This window comes from Hyla sarda, chromosome 2 (genome assembly GCF_029499605.1).
Source record: "Hyla sarda isolate aHylSar1 chromosome 2, aHylSar1.hap1, whole genome shotgun sequence".
NCBI lineage: Eukaryota > Metazoa > Chordata > Amphibia > Anura > Hylidae > Hyla > Hyla sarda.
Genome location: NC_079190.1, coordinates 65,114,188 through 65,129,699, shown reverse-complemented (window position 1 = coordinate 65,129,699; position 15,512 = coordinate 65,114,188). Strand labels below are relative to the sequence as shown.

The 15,512-nt window shown below is 44.4% G+C and overlaps 1 long non-coding RNA gene across 1 annotated transcript in view; it reads right to left on the bottom strand.

Annotated features, from left to right (window-relative positions):
• Positions 1–274: 274 nt before the first annotated feature.
• LOC130358554 (uncharacterized) overlaps positions 275–15,512 on the bottom strand; it is a 153,606-nt gene continuing 138,368 nt past the window's right edge. The window contains exons 2-3 of the long non-coding RNA XR_008889566.1: positions 2,074–2,163; positions 275–379 (exon numbers count right to left, since the gene is read on the bottom strand). This is a non-coding gene — a long non-coding RNA (uncharacterized LOC130358554). The remainder of the gene's footprint in view (positions 380–2,073; positions 2,164–15,512) is intronic.

The following is a 15,512-nucleotide window of genomic DNA, read 5'->3' as shown; positions in this document are numbered from 1 at the left end:
TAGGGACCTTAGAATATTTTTTTGAAGTTCACTCATCTATGATCAGCACATTTGTGTGTGTGTGTGTATATATATATATATATATATATATATATATATACACATGTTTTTTTTTTTTTTGCAGGACCCAAAGTGTGGGTATTATTATGTCTATAAAAATACATTTTGCATGATCTTTAGCATCCCGGTATCGTACACGTGTAGAATAGCATAAGCTATAAAGACACTAAAACAGATGATTTACTCTCTGAGAGAAAACATGTTTATGTAATTACAGTCAGGAATACAGTGTTCCATCTCGCCTTCTTCATCCCACATTATATCCATTTCAGGATCTCATAGGTTCCTTGTCTATTCTGCCAGGATATTGTTACAGTTGCTGTAAAAAAATGGAAATCATACAAACACATATTATAGGGGATCAATAATAACAGTGTTTTCATAAAAGGTGCCTTACAGCCAGAATTACAGCAAGACCAATATCAGTAGAGTAAAAACAAATTATGACCATAAATTCCATCTTTTATCTGTGGACCATGGTCAGAGTAGCATATAACACTAGAAATTTGCCTTTTAGGCTACCAGCTGGATTTGACATAGAACGGCTGAGTCTTTTTACAGCTGAACACTCCCACAAAGTTCCATCCTTGCTTTTCCATTTACAGTAACCACAAACAACTTACACTATTGATCCTATGTATAAACTTCATCATTAAAGCCCCAAACACACAGTAGCAATAATACAAATCACTCCAAGTAAGTAGCTATAGTTTGGCACCTCATATAAGAAAAAATAAGCATGAGAATTTACTGCATTTATAGTTACTTATAGTTATATAGTACGGTTGAAAAAGAGTCCATCAAGTTTAACCAAAGCAAGGGGTATGGGTGCATTAAGGGATCCTATATAAAGTGATTATGTATTTCTGCATATGCTTTAAAGTTATTTTGTTCTTGGAATGTATGTAACCCTGTTTTGAATTCCTTAACTGTTCCTGAGGTAGACTGTTCCATAAATCCACACTTCCTATGGTAAAGACGTCTTGTCTCCCCAGGAGACTAAGCCTTTTTTTTCCCCAGACAGAGGGGTTGCTTCCTTCTTTTGAGGGGGCTTTACCTGGAACAGTTTTTCCCAATATTTTTTTTTTGTATGGGCCATTTATATATTTAAATAAGTTGATCATATCCCCCCCTTAAAGGGGTACTCCACTCCTAGATATCTTATCCCCTATCCCTATCACTGGGATTCCCTGCGATCTCCAGCCCAGCACCCAAGTAATCTGCTGCACAGAATGAACACCACTCTTTGCTGGATTATGAACGACCACAACTGTTACGTAGACATTAATGGAGGGGGGCGTGATGACCACGGCTATCCGCAGCCTACCACAGCTGGTATTTTGAACATAAATGTTCAGAACGCAAGGGTGCCTGGCCAGAGATCGCGGGGGTCCCAGCAGCTAGACCCCCTTTGATCAGACAATCCTGGACACCTAAAAGAATGCACATGTTCATTCATTCACTGGATTTCCATACGGGCTGCATTGTCATCAATAGGGATGACAAATGATCTTGCTGTCCTAGTGCAGGAGGACTTTGGCGGTCACCACAGTAGACGGAATCTCTGCTCAGAATCCGGACAGAGATTCTGTAGTGTGAACAAAGCTTAAGTACTCCCCTTTAATCAACTGATGCCAGAAAGTTAAAAAGATTTGTAAATGACTTCTATAAAAAAAAAATCTTAATCCTTCCAGTACTTTTTAGGGGCTATATACTACAGAAGAAATGCTTTTCTTTTTGGATTTCTCTGATGTCACGACCACAGTGCTCTGCTGACCTCTGCTGTCCATTTTTGGAACTGTCCACAGCAGGAGAAAATCCCCATAGCAAACATATGCTGCTCTGGACAGTTCCTAAAATGGACAGCAGAGGTCAGCAGAGAGCACTGTGGTCGTGATATAAGAGGAAAAAAAAGTTTTCCACGGGAGTACCCCTTTAAAAGGCATTGTCCACTAAAACAATTTATTTAAACAATATGGCCAGGCTGAATAGTAAAAAAAATGTTTTACTCACCTCCCTCACTCCCTTGTAGCCTCTGCTATGGGTGCATGGTTTTAGCTGCTGCAGCACTTCATGTGGTAGCAGAGCGACGATTCTGGAGGCCTAGAGGGAGCGAGGGAGCAGAAGCTTTTTTTATTTTATTTAGTGGACAACTCCTTTAGGATTATCCTCCAAAGGATTATTAGAATAAACTTCTGATAATAGCAAGAAATTATATTGTTGTTTTTTCTCTAAACTAGGATGAGCTGCAATACCAGACACAACCCATGGATAAGCAGAAAAATAAATAGGCCTCTGCACTTTCACTAGCCAGGGTGCCTGGAGTTGGATCCCCATTAATGAAATAATTCCTATCCTAGGAATAAGCCACTAATATTACAGTCCCGAAAAAAAAATGTTTAAGACTTGGTTTAACTGTGTTTTGGAGGAATGTTTGGAATGCCAATAATTTTTAGTGTTGTTCAGAGAAAGTATACCAACATATTTCAGCCAAATTTATGCCCAATGTACAAGGTATTGGAATTAATTTGGTAGTAAGAATATACAGGTACATTAGTTGTTGTAATGCTGGCTTCTTGCTTCCCTTGGTGGTCTAAGTGTTACACCACTTCTTCCAGATAGTGTACCCCTGTAGGGCACGGATGCTGGGTTACCTGTGTATGGTGCTGACTGGTGCCTTTTTCCTCCTTTCTGCGTGCTATCTCTGCTGCTGTTTCCACTGTTGCCTGTTGGGTGCACAGGTAGCTTCTTAACCTCTTAAGGACGCAGGGCGTATCCATACGCCCTGCATCCCGAGTCCTTAAGGACGCAGGGCGTATCCATACGCCCGTGTAAATTCCGGTCCCCACCGCTAGCCGGTTGGGGACCGGAGCCGGATGCCTGCTGAAATCGTTCAGCAGGCATCCCGGCATATCGCCCAGGGGGGTCATTATGCCCCCCCATGTCGGCGATCGCCGCAGATCGCTGGACAATTCAGTCCAGCGATCTGCGGCGATTCCGGGTCAATCGGGTCTCCAGTGACCCGGTGACCCGGAATTACTGGCTGTTCGGGGCCATCTCTGATGGCCCCGAACAGCCAGAGCCTGCAGGGGTGAGGTGGCACTGGTGCCACCTCACGATCGCCCTGATTCGTCGGCCAGATTACCGGCCGACCAATCAGGGCGCCTGCTGCGGGCGTCACTCCCGCACCCGCTCCGCCCCTCTTCCGGAGGACGTGAGCGGGTGCGGGAAGACGACCCCGGGTGCTGGGGACCCCGATTCCCGGCGTCAATGTTGGGATCGGGGCCCCAGGAGCGACGGCGGCGGCGAGGGACAGTCCTGCGATGAAGCAGCAGCAGGAGGTGAGTTACAGCCTCCTGCTGTTGCTTAGCAACAGCTCCCAGCATGCAAAAAGGGCATGCTGGGAGCTGTAGTTATGCAACAGCAGGAGGCAGACCACCACAACTCCCAGCATTCCCTTATGGGCATGCTGGGACTTATGGTTTTGCAACAGCTGCAGGCACATTTTTTCTATGGAAAAGTGTACCTTCAGCTGTTGTATAACTACAACTCCCAGCTTGCACAAAGCGCTAAAGTGCATGCTGGGAGTTGTAGTGGTGCATCTGCTGGTTGCATAACTACAACTCCCAGCATGCCCGTTGGCTGTCGGTGACTGCTGAGAGTTGTAGTTTTGCAACAGCTGAAGGCACACTGGTTGTGAAACTTAGTTTTTTTTTTTTACCTAACTCAGTGTTTCACGACCGGTGTGCCTCCAGTTGTTGCAAACTACAACTCCCAGCAGTCACCTTACACCATGCACCGTACATGCTGGGAGTTGTAGTTTTGCAACAGCTGGAGGCACACTGGTTTTGAAACACTGAGTAAGGTCACAAATTCCGTGATACATAACCAGTGTGCCTACAGCTGTTGCAAAACTAAAACTCTCAGCATGTACAGTCTGTCAGCGCATGCTGGGAGTTGTAGTTTTGCAACAGCTGGATGTCCCCCCCAATGTGAATGTACAGGGTACACTCACATGGGCGGAGGCTTACAGTAAGTATCGGGCTGCAAGTTTGAGCTGCAGCAAATTTTCTGCAACAGCTCAAACTGCCAGCGAGAAACTACTGTGAACCCCCGCCCGTGCGACTGTACCCTTAAAACACTTCACTACACTACCACAAAAAATAAAATAAAAAGTAAAAAAACACTACATATACACCTACCCCTACACAGCCCCCCTCCCCTCCCCAATAAAAATTAAAGCGTCTGGTACGCCACTGTTTCCAAAACGGAGCCTCCAGCTGTTGCAAAACAACAACTCCCAGTATTGTCGGACAGCCGTTGACTGTCCAGGCATGCTGGGAGTTTTGCAACAGCTGGAGGCACCCTGTTTGGGAATCACTGGCGTAGAATACCTCTATGTCCACCCCTATGCAATCCCTAATTTAGGCCTCAAATGCGCATGGCGCTCTCACTTTGGAGCCCTGTCGTATTTCAAGGCAACAGTTAAGGGTCACATATGGGGTATCGCCGTACTCGGGAGAAATTGGGCTTCAAATTTTGGGGGGTATTTTCTGCTTTTACCCTTTTTAAAAATGTAAAGTTTTTGGGAAAAGAAGCATTTTAGGTAAAAATATATATTTTTTTTTAACATATGCAATAGTCGTGAAACGCCTGTGGGGTATTAAGGTTCACTTAACTCCTTGTTACGTTCCCCGAGGGGTCTAGTTTCCAAAATGGTATGCCATGTGGGCTTTTTTTGCGGTCCTGGCACCATAGGGGCTTCCTAAATGCGGCATGCCCCCAGAGCAAAATTTGCTTTCAAAAAGCCAAATGTGACTCCTTCTCTTCTGAGACCTGTAGTGCGCCAGCAGAGCACTTTTCACCCCCATATGGGGTGTTTTCTGAATCGGGAGAAATTGGGCTTCAAATATTGGGGGGTATTTTCTGCTTTAACCCTTTGTATAAATGTAAATTTTTTGGGAAACCAAGCATTTTAGGTACATTTTTTTTTTTTTTTTTACATATGCAAAAGTCGTGAAACACCTGTAGGGTATTAAGGTTCACTTTACCCCTTGTTACATTCCCTGAGGGGTCTAGTTTCCAAAATGGTATGCCATGTGTTTTTTTTTTGCTGTCCTGGCACCATAGGGGCTTCCTAAATGCGGCATGCCCCCAGAGCAAAATTTCCTTCAAAAAAGCCAAATGTGACTCCTTCTCTTCTGAGACCTGTAGTGCGCCAGCAGAGCACTTTTCACCCCCATATGGGGTGTTTTCTGAAACGGGAGAAATTGGGCTTCAAATTTTGGGGGGTATTTTCTGCTATTACCCTTTTTAAAAATGTAAAACTTTAGGGAAACCAAGCATATTAGGTAAAAAAATATTTTTATGTTTTTACATATGCAAAAGTCGTGAATCACCTGTGGGGTATTAAGGTTCACATTACCCCTTGTTACGTTCCCCGAGGGGTCTAGTTTCCAAAATGGTATGCCATGTGGGGGTTTTTGCTGTTCTGGCACCATAGGGGCTTCCTAAAGGTGACATGCCCCCCAAAAACCATTTGACGCTCCTTCCCTTCTGAGCCCTCTACTGCGCCCGCCGAACAATTAACATAGACATATGAGGTATGTGCTTACTCGAGAGAAATTGGGTTTCAAATACAAGTAAAAATTTTCTCCTTTTTACCCCTTGCAAAAATTCAAAAATTGGGTCAACAAGAACATGCGAGTGTAAAAAATGAAGATTGTGAATTTTCTCCTTCACTTTGCTGCTATTCCTGTGAAACCCGTAAAGGGTTAAAACGCTTACTGAATGTCATTTTGAATACTTTTGGGGGGTGCAGTTTTTATAATGGGGTCATTTATGGGGTATTTCTAATATGAAGACCCTTTAAATCCACTTCAAACCTGAACTGGTCCCTGAAAAAAAGCGAGTTTCAAAATTTTTTGAAAAATTGGAAAATTGCTGCAGAACTTTGAAGCCCTCTGGTGTCTTCCAAAAGTAAAAACTCATCAATTTTATGATGCAAATATAAAGTAGACATATTGTATATGTGAATAAAAAAAAATTATTTGGAATATCCATTTTCCTTACAAGCAGAGAGCTTCGAAGTTAGAAAAATGCAAAATTTTAAAATTTTTCATCAAATTTTGGGATTTTTCACCAAGAAAGGATGCAAGTTACCAAAAAATTTTACCACTACGTTAAATTAGAATATGTCACGAAAAAACAATCTCGGAATCAGAATGATAACTAAAAGCATTCCAGAGTTATTAATGTTTAAAGTGACAGTGGTCAGATTTGCAAAAAATGGCCGAGTCCTTAAGGTGAAAAAGGGCTCAGTCCTTAAGGGGTTAAAGGGTCAGTATGTACACCCAAAATACAGTCCCCTGCTAATCTCTATAAGAGACAGTACATCCTGTCCACCTTACTTGAGCAATGGTTACTTTTTTCTAGTGTCCTGCTGAGTTCTTTACCTGTATGTATCATCTCTGTCTATGCCAAACCCTCTCCACCATATTGCCTCCCCTGTGTGTGCCTTTCATGATCATTCTGCCTGTCTGTGTCCATGCTACTATGCTGCCCGTCCACAACCTTGTCCTGAACCCAGACTTGCTTCTGCCTGACCCCTCTTTGCCATGCACCGGTGTCTTCGCTTGGCCAGCAGACACCCACATCAGAACCATTTTTTAGAGATAGCAACATGGTGTCCCCAAACATCAGTCCAAATTGTAAAAACCTAGGGGCTACACCTTCGAGAGTTGCCCAAAGCAAGCAGTTGTTTGTCACAGTGGGTTTATGCACGTTGTTTGTTACCATGTATACCGAATTTAGAGCATTTTCTTTATTTCTCTCCCATACATCTTAGATACTCTTTTTTTTACTTCCTGTCCACCCTTTTTCCATTCCACACGGTACTCATGGCATCAACAGAAAACTTCATATAAGTAACCATACAACACAACATGGCTATAAATCAAGACCTCATCTAGAAAACCAAAGCTAGAAAAATTAATTATATAATAGTTTTATGCAAAGTTAAGTTAACCATTTTAACACTCTCGTTTCAGTAGACTGGAACACTGATGATAGTGGATCAGCTGGACCTGTATGGTAGATGACTCGGACTGAACCAGGGAGTGGAGTCTAGGGTGCCACTGGTTTTCACCAGGCGGCACCCAGGTCGCTACCCCTGGCACAGCTGACCACACAAGGGGCTGAGGAGTTTCCAGGCACATGTGGGATAAGGCAACTCATGGTAAGGATAGCAGAAGGTCAGGGCTGGTGGCACAGTAGAGTAGTCAGGAACGTAGCAAGTGGTCAGTAGGCATGCTGCAAAGGAGCAAGGTCAGGTCACGGAGCAAATGGTGGGGGCAGGAGAAGCACCAAGTAAGTAACAGGCTTGGATTTGCATACAGGCATGTCCCACTACGCAAATACCAGCCCCGCCGGCAGCAGCAAGTAACGGGACCATGTGCTCACGGCCAGTGTGTGCGGCAGGAGCACATGACGTAAAACATTCTTTACCATTATGACAGATAATCCTGAGATTTTTTTGCCACTAACATAAAGCATTAAAGTGTTCTTGGTACGTAATAACCATTTGACATGTTCCATCAAGTGTTCAGACCCCCACCAATCAGAAGAAAGAACTGGGAGAAGGCTCTGCTCCTCTCCCTGCTCTGTTTCATGTGATTGAGACATGCTCCATAGATTTACATTAAGAGTGCGTTTTGACCACATGACATACAGCTGGGTGAGAATGCACTGAACGCAGGCTTCACCCAGCTCGTTCTCCTGTTTGATTGGGGATTGAACACTCAGACCCCTGTTGATAAAAACGTTTGACATTTCGCTAGGAGATGTCAAAAGTTTTTCCAAGTGACAGTGCCCATTTAAATTAGAAACTGAATTATAAACTCCAAGCTATGTAGGTAAAGAAAGATCTTAGATCTAAAATATAGTCAGTCAAATTGCCCTTAGATGGTCTCTGAGAAAAAGTCATCTATAGTAGCTTATTCCTACATTTCACTCTAAGGACACAGTACTTGTGTTTGTGCAATGTTTTGGCAACCATATGTTAATATAAACTCAGTCTGTACTAAACTTTCCTGATGTCATTATTGGCAGAGTGCCTTGACTTCTCTGGATCCCAGCCAGTCCAGACTAATATACATTATATAAGTTGCAGTCAGCAAAAAAGCTATACCTAACATTCACAGTACCATATAAATAAAATAAAAATAATATATATATATATATATATATATATATATATATATATATATATGGCTGTGTTCCCATCATGTTTTCCCTGAATTCTTAGGGTATCTGTCCCCACCTGTCAAAAATGATATGCTGACATATACCGTAACATACTGACAGTGGGCGAATTGAGTTTACTAATCCCAACATATTCAACTAGTAAACAAGAACAAACTTTTCAGTCCTTCAAAATGAACATATAAGCTCAGAAAATGGACTAAACATAGTCACTATTTGACTATGTTCAGTCCATAGATCTCAATCCCTGTCATAATGCTGTGGGAAACATCGGCAACTTTTTTAATAGATATCAAGAGAAACATCTACCCCAAGCATAGAAGGAAAAGGTCATATGGTAACATAGCCTTCGAGGTAGGTACAATAGCCAAAGAATCTAGTCATCATTTGCCCTGCAATATCAATGTGTTATGATGTTTTCAAAAAGGGAATTAAATTTGGCTTTCTATTATTTAATAGAAAAAAAAAACATACTTACCTAGCTCCTGTCCCCTGCTAGTCCCCCGCAGCTACTATTTACCTCTGCCTGGTCCCCTGGTCTTCTCTCTTCTTCCTGCTTCCAAGATGAGCCCTTGGAGCAGGACCTGCTTGCTCAGCCAATCACTGGCTGCACTGGTGTGGTCGAGTGGGCAGGCCTCGCACCAAGCACTAATCTGGGAAGCAAGAAGAGAGAAAATTGGGAGAACAGACAGAGGTGATAGGGTCTGAGGGGGACTAGCACGGTACCCGGGCTAGGTAAGTATGTTGTCTTTTTTCTATTTCCCCTACTTCAGCATTACTTACTTTTAATTAAAATAAGTCTTGGTAGCAAATTTAAAAAGATTCTTGGAAACATATGATACACATGGCAGCAGTCAGATATTTATTTTCTCCAAAGCATTGTCATAGACACCACAAGTAAATGTTTAGATAATAAAATAAGTGCAATATGTGTCAATAAAATAATATAACATTTGCCTTCTTTTGATCTGTGAAGCCATGAAGCAGTTATGTGTTCTTTCTCTCTGGCATTAGATTAGGGTTTCCAGGAAGTTGTGGCACGCTTCATGAATCATCTAAGTTGGAAACCAAAAAAAAACACTTTTCAGATTCTATGATAGAGGTGTATTATTTCTTTTATTGCAGAAAGGCGTCTGTCAGCTTTATGTTTTGTAATAAATTTTACACACCTAAGGTATCCGATTTATGCTAGGGAAATATCCTAGTAAATCATATCGCTCTGAAGAAATCCTTAAACTGCAAGCAAAGAATAAAGTGAAATCATGCTTAAATTAAGAGTTTTCCCAGAAGTACCGTATTTTTCACCCTATAGGACTCACCAGCGTATAAGACGCACCCAATTTATAGGTGCAAAATCTAAAAAAATAAAGATTTTGAACCCAATAGTGGTCTTCAACCTGCGGACCTCCAGATGTTGCAAAACTACAACTCCAGGCATGCCCGGGTGGGAGTTGTAGTTTTGCAACATCTGGAGGTCCGCAGATTGAAGACCACTGCATAGGAGGTAATACTCACGTGTCCCCGCCGCTCCGGACCCGTCACCGCTTCCCTGGATGTCGCTCCATCGCTGTCGCCGTGTCCCCATCACTCCGGAACTTCTCTGCTGCCAGCCGGGTATCCTCGCTCTCCGCCATCACGTCGTTACGCACGCCGACGCGACGACGTGATGACGAGGAAGGAGAGCGCCGTCCATACAGGGGATCCCTGAACGGAGAAGACACAGAGGAGGCAGGTAAGGTCCCCCCCCGGTGTCCTGTAAGCACTAACCTGGCTATTCAGTCGTGCTGTTCGGGACCGCCGCGGTGAAATCGCGGCGGTCCGGAACAGCCCGACTGAACAGCCGGGTTAGTGTCACTTTCTCTTCAAACGCGGCGGTCAGCTTTGATCGCCACGTCTGAAGGGTTAATACAGGGCATCACCGCGATCGGTGATGTCCTGTATTAGCCGCGGGTCCCAGCCGTTGATGGCCGCAGGGACCACCGCGATAGGGGTGTATTCGCCGTATAAGACGCACCAAATTTTTCCCCCCAAGAAAAAGTGCGTCTTATACGGCGAAAAATACGGTATTTAAATATAGTGGCAATGGCTTAGCACTGAACACACTCTAAATGACTAAATTAATTACAGTGACAAGTGGGTTCATAGATGGGGTAAGACTGATCCCATTGGCAGTAGGTCAATGCCTAATGGCCCAAAACCATATGGAATCCACAGCTAGTTGGGCATTTAAAGCATATCAGTGGTGATGAGCGGCATAGGCCATATTCGAATTTGCGATGTTTTGCAAATATAATGGACGAATATTCGTCATATATTCGCGAAATTCGCATATTGGTTATATTCTTTTTTTTTTCTATGCGCATTTGCGAAAATTTTTGCGCATATGCGAAAATTCGTGAATGTTGAGCACTCCCTTTAAAGGGGTTCTCCGGTGCTTAGACATCTTATCCCCTATCCAAAGGATATGGGATCAGATGCCTGATCGCGGGAGTCCCACCGCTGGGGACCCCCGTGATCTTGCACGCGGCACTCCGTTTATAATCAGTCCCCGGAGCTTGTTCGCTCTGGGTCTGATTACCAGCGACCACAGGGCCGACGGCGTGTGACGTCACGCCTCCGCCCCCGTGTGACGTCACGCTCCACCCCTCAATGCAAGCCTATGGGAGGGGGCGTGACAGGTATCACGCCCCCTCCCATAGGCCCCTCCCATAGGCTCAACCAATAGGCCCATTGTGGTCTATGGGGATCTCACGGTATGTAAAACTGTAAGATAAGCAGGAGGGTCTTTGTAGTACAGCGGATGGGAGACTGTGCAGTGGTTCAAGTTCTGGGAGGGTACGGCAGTACAGTGGATGGGAGACCATGCAGTGATTTGAGTCCTGGGGTGGGACAGAGTGTTACAGTGTTGTGGTTAAACTTTACTTTCCAGGAAAAGCTGCTGAGTTGCCCATAGCAACCAATCAGATCGCTTCTTTCATTTTTCACAATCAGCCTCTGCAAAATGAAAGAAGCTATCTGATTGGTTGCTATGGGCAACTGGACAACTTTTCCTTTGCACAGTTTTTGATAAATCTCCCTCTATGGGGGAGATTCATCAAAACCAGTGTAGAGGAAGAGTGGTGCAGTTGCCCATAGCAACCTATCAGATTGCTTCTTTCATTTTTAACAAGGCCTTTGAAAAATGAAAGAAGCAATCTGATTGGTTGCTATGGGCAACTGGGCAACCTTTACTCTGCACAGGTATTGATAAATATCCCATTATGTTCCTTAACCTCCCATTCATTCATACCCAGCCTTACACATCACATCCAGTTTTAATTAACCCCAATACCCATATTTGATACCCCATCAACCTAGTTCCCACGGTTCAAACACTTAGTTAATTTCCAATTGACCTAGTTCCCATGGTTGAAATGCTTTCTTGAAGGGGTATTCGAGGCAAAAACTTTTTTTTATATATCAACTGGCTCCGGAAAGTTAAACAGATTTGTAAATCACTTCTATTAAAAAATATTAATCCTTCCTATAGTTATTAGCTTCTAAAGTTGAGTTGCTGTTTTCTGTCTAACTGCTTTCTGATGACTCACGTCCCAGGAGCTGTGCAGCTCCTATGGGGAAATTTTCCCATCATGCAAAGCTCCCGGGACGTGACATCATCATTGAGCAGTTAGACAGAAAACTTCAGAAGCTAATAACTATTGGAAGGATTAAGATTTTTTAATAGAAGTAATTTACAAATTTGTTTAACTTTCCGGAGCCAGTTGATATATATAAAAAAAGTTTTTGCCTGGAATACCCCTTTAACCCCTTAACGACGCAGGACGTATATTTACATCCTGCGCCGGCTCCCGCGATATGAAGCGGGATTGCGCCGCCATCCTGCATCATATCGCGTCGGTCCCGGCGCTCATCAACGGCCGGGACCCGCGGCTAATACCACACATCGCCGATCGCGGCGATGTGCGGTATTAACCCTTTAGAAGCGGCGGTCAAAGCTGACCGCCGCTTCTAAAGTGAAACTGAAAGTGACCCAGCTGCTCAGTCGGGCTGTTCGGGACCGTCGCGGTGAAATGGCGGCGTCCCGAACAGCTGACCGGACACCGGGAGGGCCCTTACCTGCCTCCTCGGTGTCCGATCGACGAATGACTGCTCCGTGCCTGAGATCCAGGCAGAAGCAGTCAAGCACCGATAACACTGATCACAGGCGTGTTAATACACGCCTGTGATCAGGATGAGAGATCAGTGTGTGCAGTGTTATAGGTCCCTATGTAAAAAAAAAGTGCTAATAAAGGTCATTTAACCCCTTCCCTAATAAAAGTTTGAATCACCCCCCTTTTCCCATAAAAAAAATAAAACAGTGTAAAAAAAAAAAAAAATAAACATATGTGGTATCTAGTGTTGAGCGGCATAGGCCATATTCGAATTCGCGAATATTCGCGAATATATGGACGAATATTCGTCATATATTCGCGAATATTCGCATATTCGTAACATTCTCGTTTTATTTTGCGAAAATAACATATGCGAAAATTAGTATATACAACATTAACATAAGCAAACTTTCGCATATGCGAAAATTCGCACACCAGTCTCACACAGTAGTATTAGAGCCTTCTTTAAACCACACAAGCTGGAAGCAGAGAGGGATGATCACTGTGATGTGTACTGTGAAAAACAAAACAAAAAAAAAAGAAACAATATTCGTAATTACGAATATATAGCGCTATATTCGTGAATATGCGATATTCGCGAATAAAATTCGTATTGCGAATATTCGCGAGCAACACTAGTGGTATCGCCGCGTGCGTAAATGTCCGAACTATAAAAATATATCATTAATTAAACGGCACGGTCAATGGCGTACTCGCAAAAAAATTCCAAAGTCCAAAAAAGCGTATTTTGGTCACTTTTTATACCATTAAAAAAATGAATAAAAAGTGATCAAAAAGTCCGATCAAAACAAAAATCATACCGATAAAAACTTCAGATCACGGCGCAAAAAATGAGTCATCATACCGCCCTGTACATGGAAAAATAAAAAAGTTATAGGGGTCAGAAGATGACATTTTTAAACGTATAAATTTTCCTGCATGTAGTTATGATTTTTTCCAGAAGTGCGACAAAATCAAACCTATATAAGTAGGGTATCATTTTAACCGTATGGACCTACAGAATAATGATAAGGTGTAATTTTTACCGAAATATGCACTGCGTAGAAACGGAAGCCCCCAAAAGTTACAAAATGGCGTTTTTTTTTCGATTTTGTCGCACAATGATTTTTCTTTCCGTTTCGCCGTGCATTTTTGGGTAAAATGACTAATGTCACTGCAAAGTAGAATTGGCGACGCAAAAAATAAGCCATAATATGGATTTTTAGGTGGAAAATTTAAAGGGTTATGATTTTTAAAAGGTAAGGAGGAAAAAACGAAAGTGCAAAAACGGAAAAACCCTGAGTCCTTAACCCCTTAAGGACACATGACGTTCTCATACGTCTCCATTTCCGAGTCCTTAAGGACACATGACGTATGAGAACGTCATGTGTTTTACCGGCCCCCCGCAACCATCTGGAGCGGAGCCGGTGCCCGATGCCTGCTGAAATCGTTCAGCAGGCATCGGGGCATATCGCCCAGGGGGGTCATTATGTCCCCCCATGTCGGCGATGGCCGCAGATCGCTGGACAATTCAGTCCAGCGATCTGCGGCGGATTCCGGGTCAATCAGGTCTCCAGTGACCCGGAATTATTGGCTGATCGGGGCCGTCAGAGACGGCCCCGAACAGCCAGAGCCAGCAGGAGTGAGGTGGCACTGGTGCCACCTCACGATCGCCCTGATTCGTCGGCCGGATTACCGGCCGACCAATCAGGGCGCCTGCTGCGGGTGTCACTCCCGCAACCCGCTCCGCCCCTCTTCCGGAGGACGTGAGCGGATGCGGGACGTGCACCCCGGGTGCTTGGGACCCTGATCCCCGGCACCCCTGTTGGGATCGGGGCCCCAGGAGCAGTGGCGGCGGCGGAGACGACGAGGGACTGACCTGGTGCAGCGAGGATTGTTGGAGGTGAGTGACAGCCTCCTGCTGTTGCTTAGCAACAGCTCCCAGCATGCAAAAAGGGCATGCTGGGAGCTGTAGTTATGCAACAGCAGGAGGCAGACCACCACAACTCCCAGCATGCCCTTATGGGCATGCTGGGACTTGTAGTTTTGCAACAGCTGGAGGCACATTCTATCTATGGAAAAGTGTACCTTCAGCTGTTGTGTAACTACAACTCCCAGCTTGCACAATCAGCTAAAGTGCATGCTGGGAGTTGTAGTGGTGCATCTGGTGGTTGCATAACTACAACTCCCAGCATGCCCGTTGGCTGTCGGTGACTGCTGAGAGTTGTAGTTTTGCAACAGCTGAAGGCACACTGAGTTAAGTAGCAAACCAGTGTGTCTCCAGCTGTTGCATAACTACAATCCCCAGCATCCCCAGCCAAAGTAGTATGCCTCCAGCTGTTGCATAACTACAACACCCAGCATGCCCTTCCGCTGTCCGTACATGCTGGGGGTTGTAACTTTTGCAACAGCTGAAGGCACACTGGTTGCAAAACACTGAGTTTGTTACCAAACTCGGTGTTTCACAACCAGTGTGCCTCCAGCTGTTGCAAAACTACAACTCCCAGCATGCACTGATAGACCGTACATGCTGGGAGTTGTAGGTTTGCAACAGCTGGATGTTCCCCCCCCCCCAATGTGAACGTACAGGGTACACTCACATGGGCGGAGGATTACAGTAAGTATCCGGCTGCAAGTTTGAGGTGCGGCAAAATTTCTGCCGCAGCTCAAACTGCCAGCGAGAAACTACTGTGAACCCCCCGCCTGTGTGACTGTATCCTAAAAACACTACACTACACTAACACACAATAAAATAAAAAGTAAAAAACACTACATATACACATACCCCTACACAGCCCCCCTCCCCTCCCCAATAAAAATGAAAAACGTCTGGTACGCCACTGTTTCCAAAACGGAGCCTCCAGCGGTTGCAAAACTACAACTCCCAGCATGCACTGATAGACCGTACATGCTGGGAGTTGTAGTTTTGCAACAGCTGGATTCCCCCCCCCCCCCAATGTGAACGTACAGGGTACACTCACATGGGCGGAGGATTACAGTAAGTATCCGGCTGCAAGTTTGAGCTGCGTCAAATTTTCT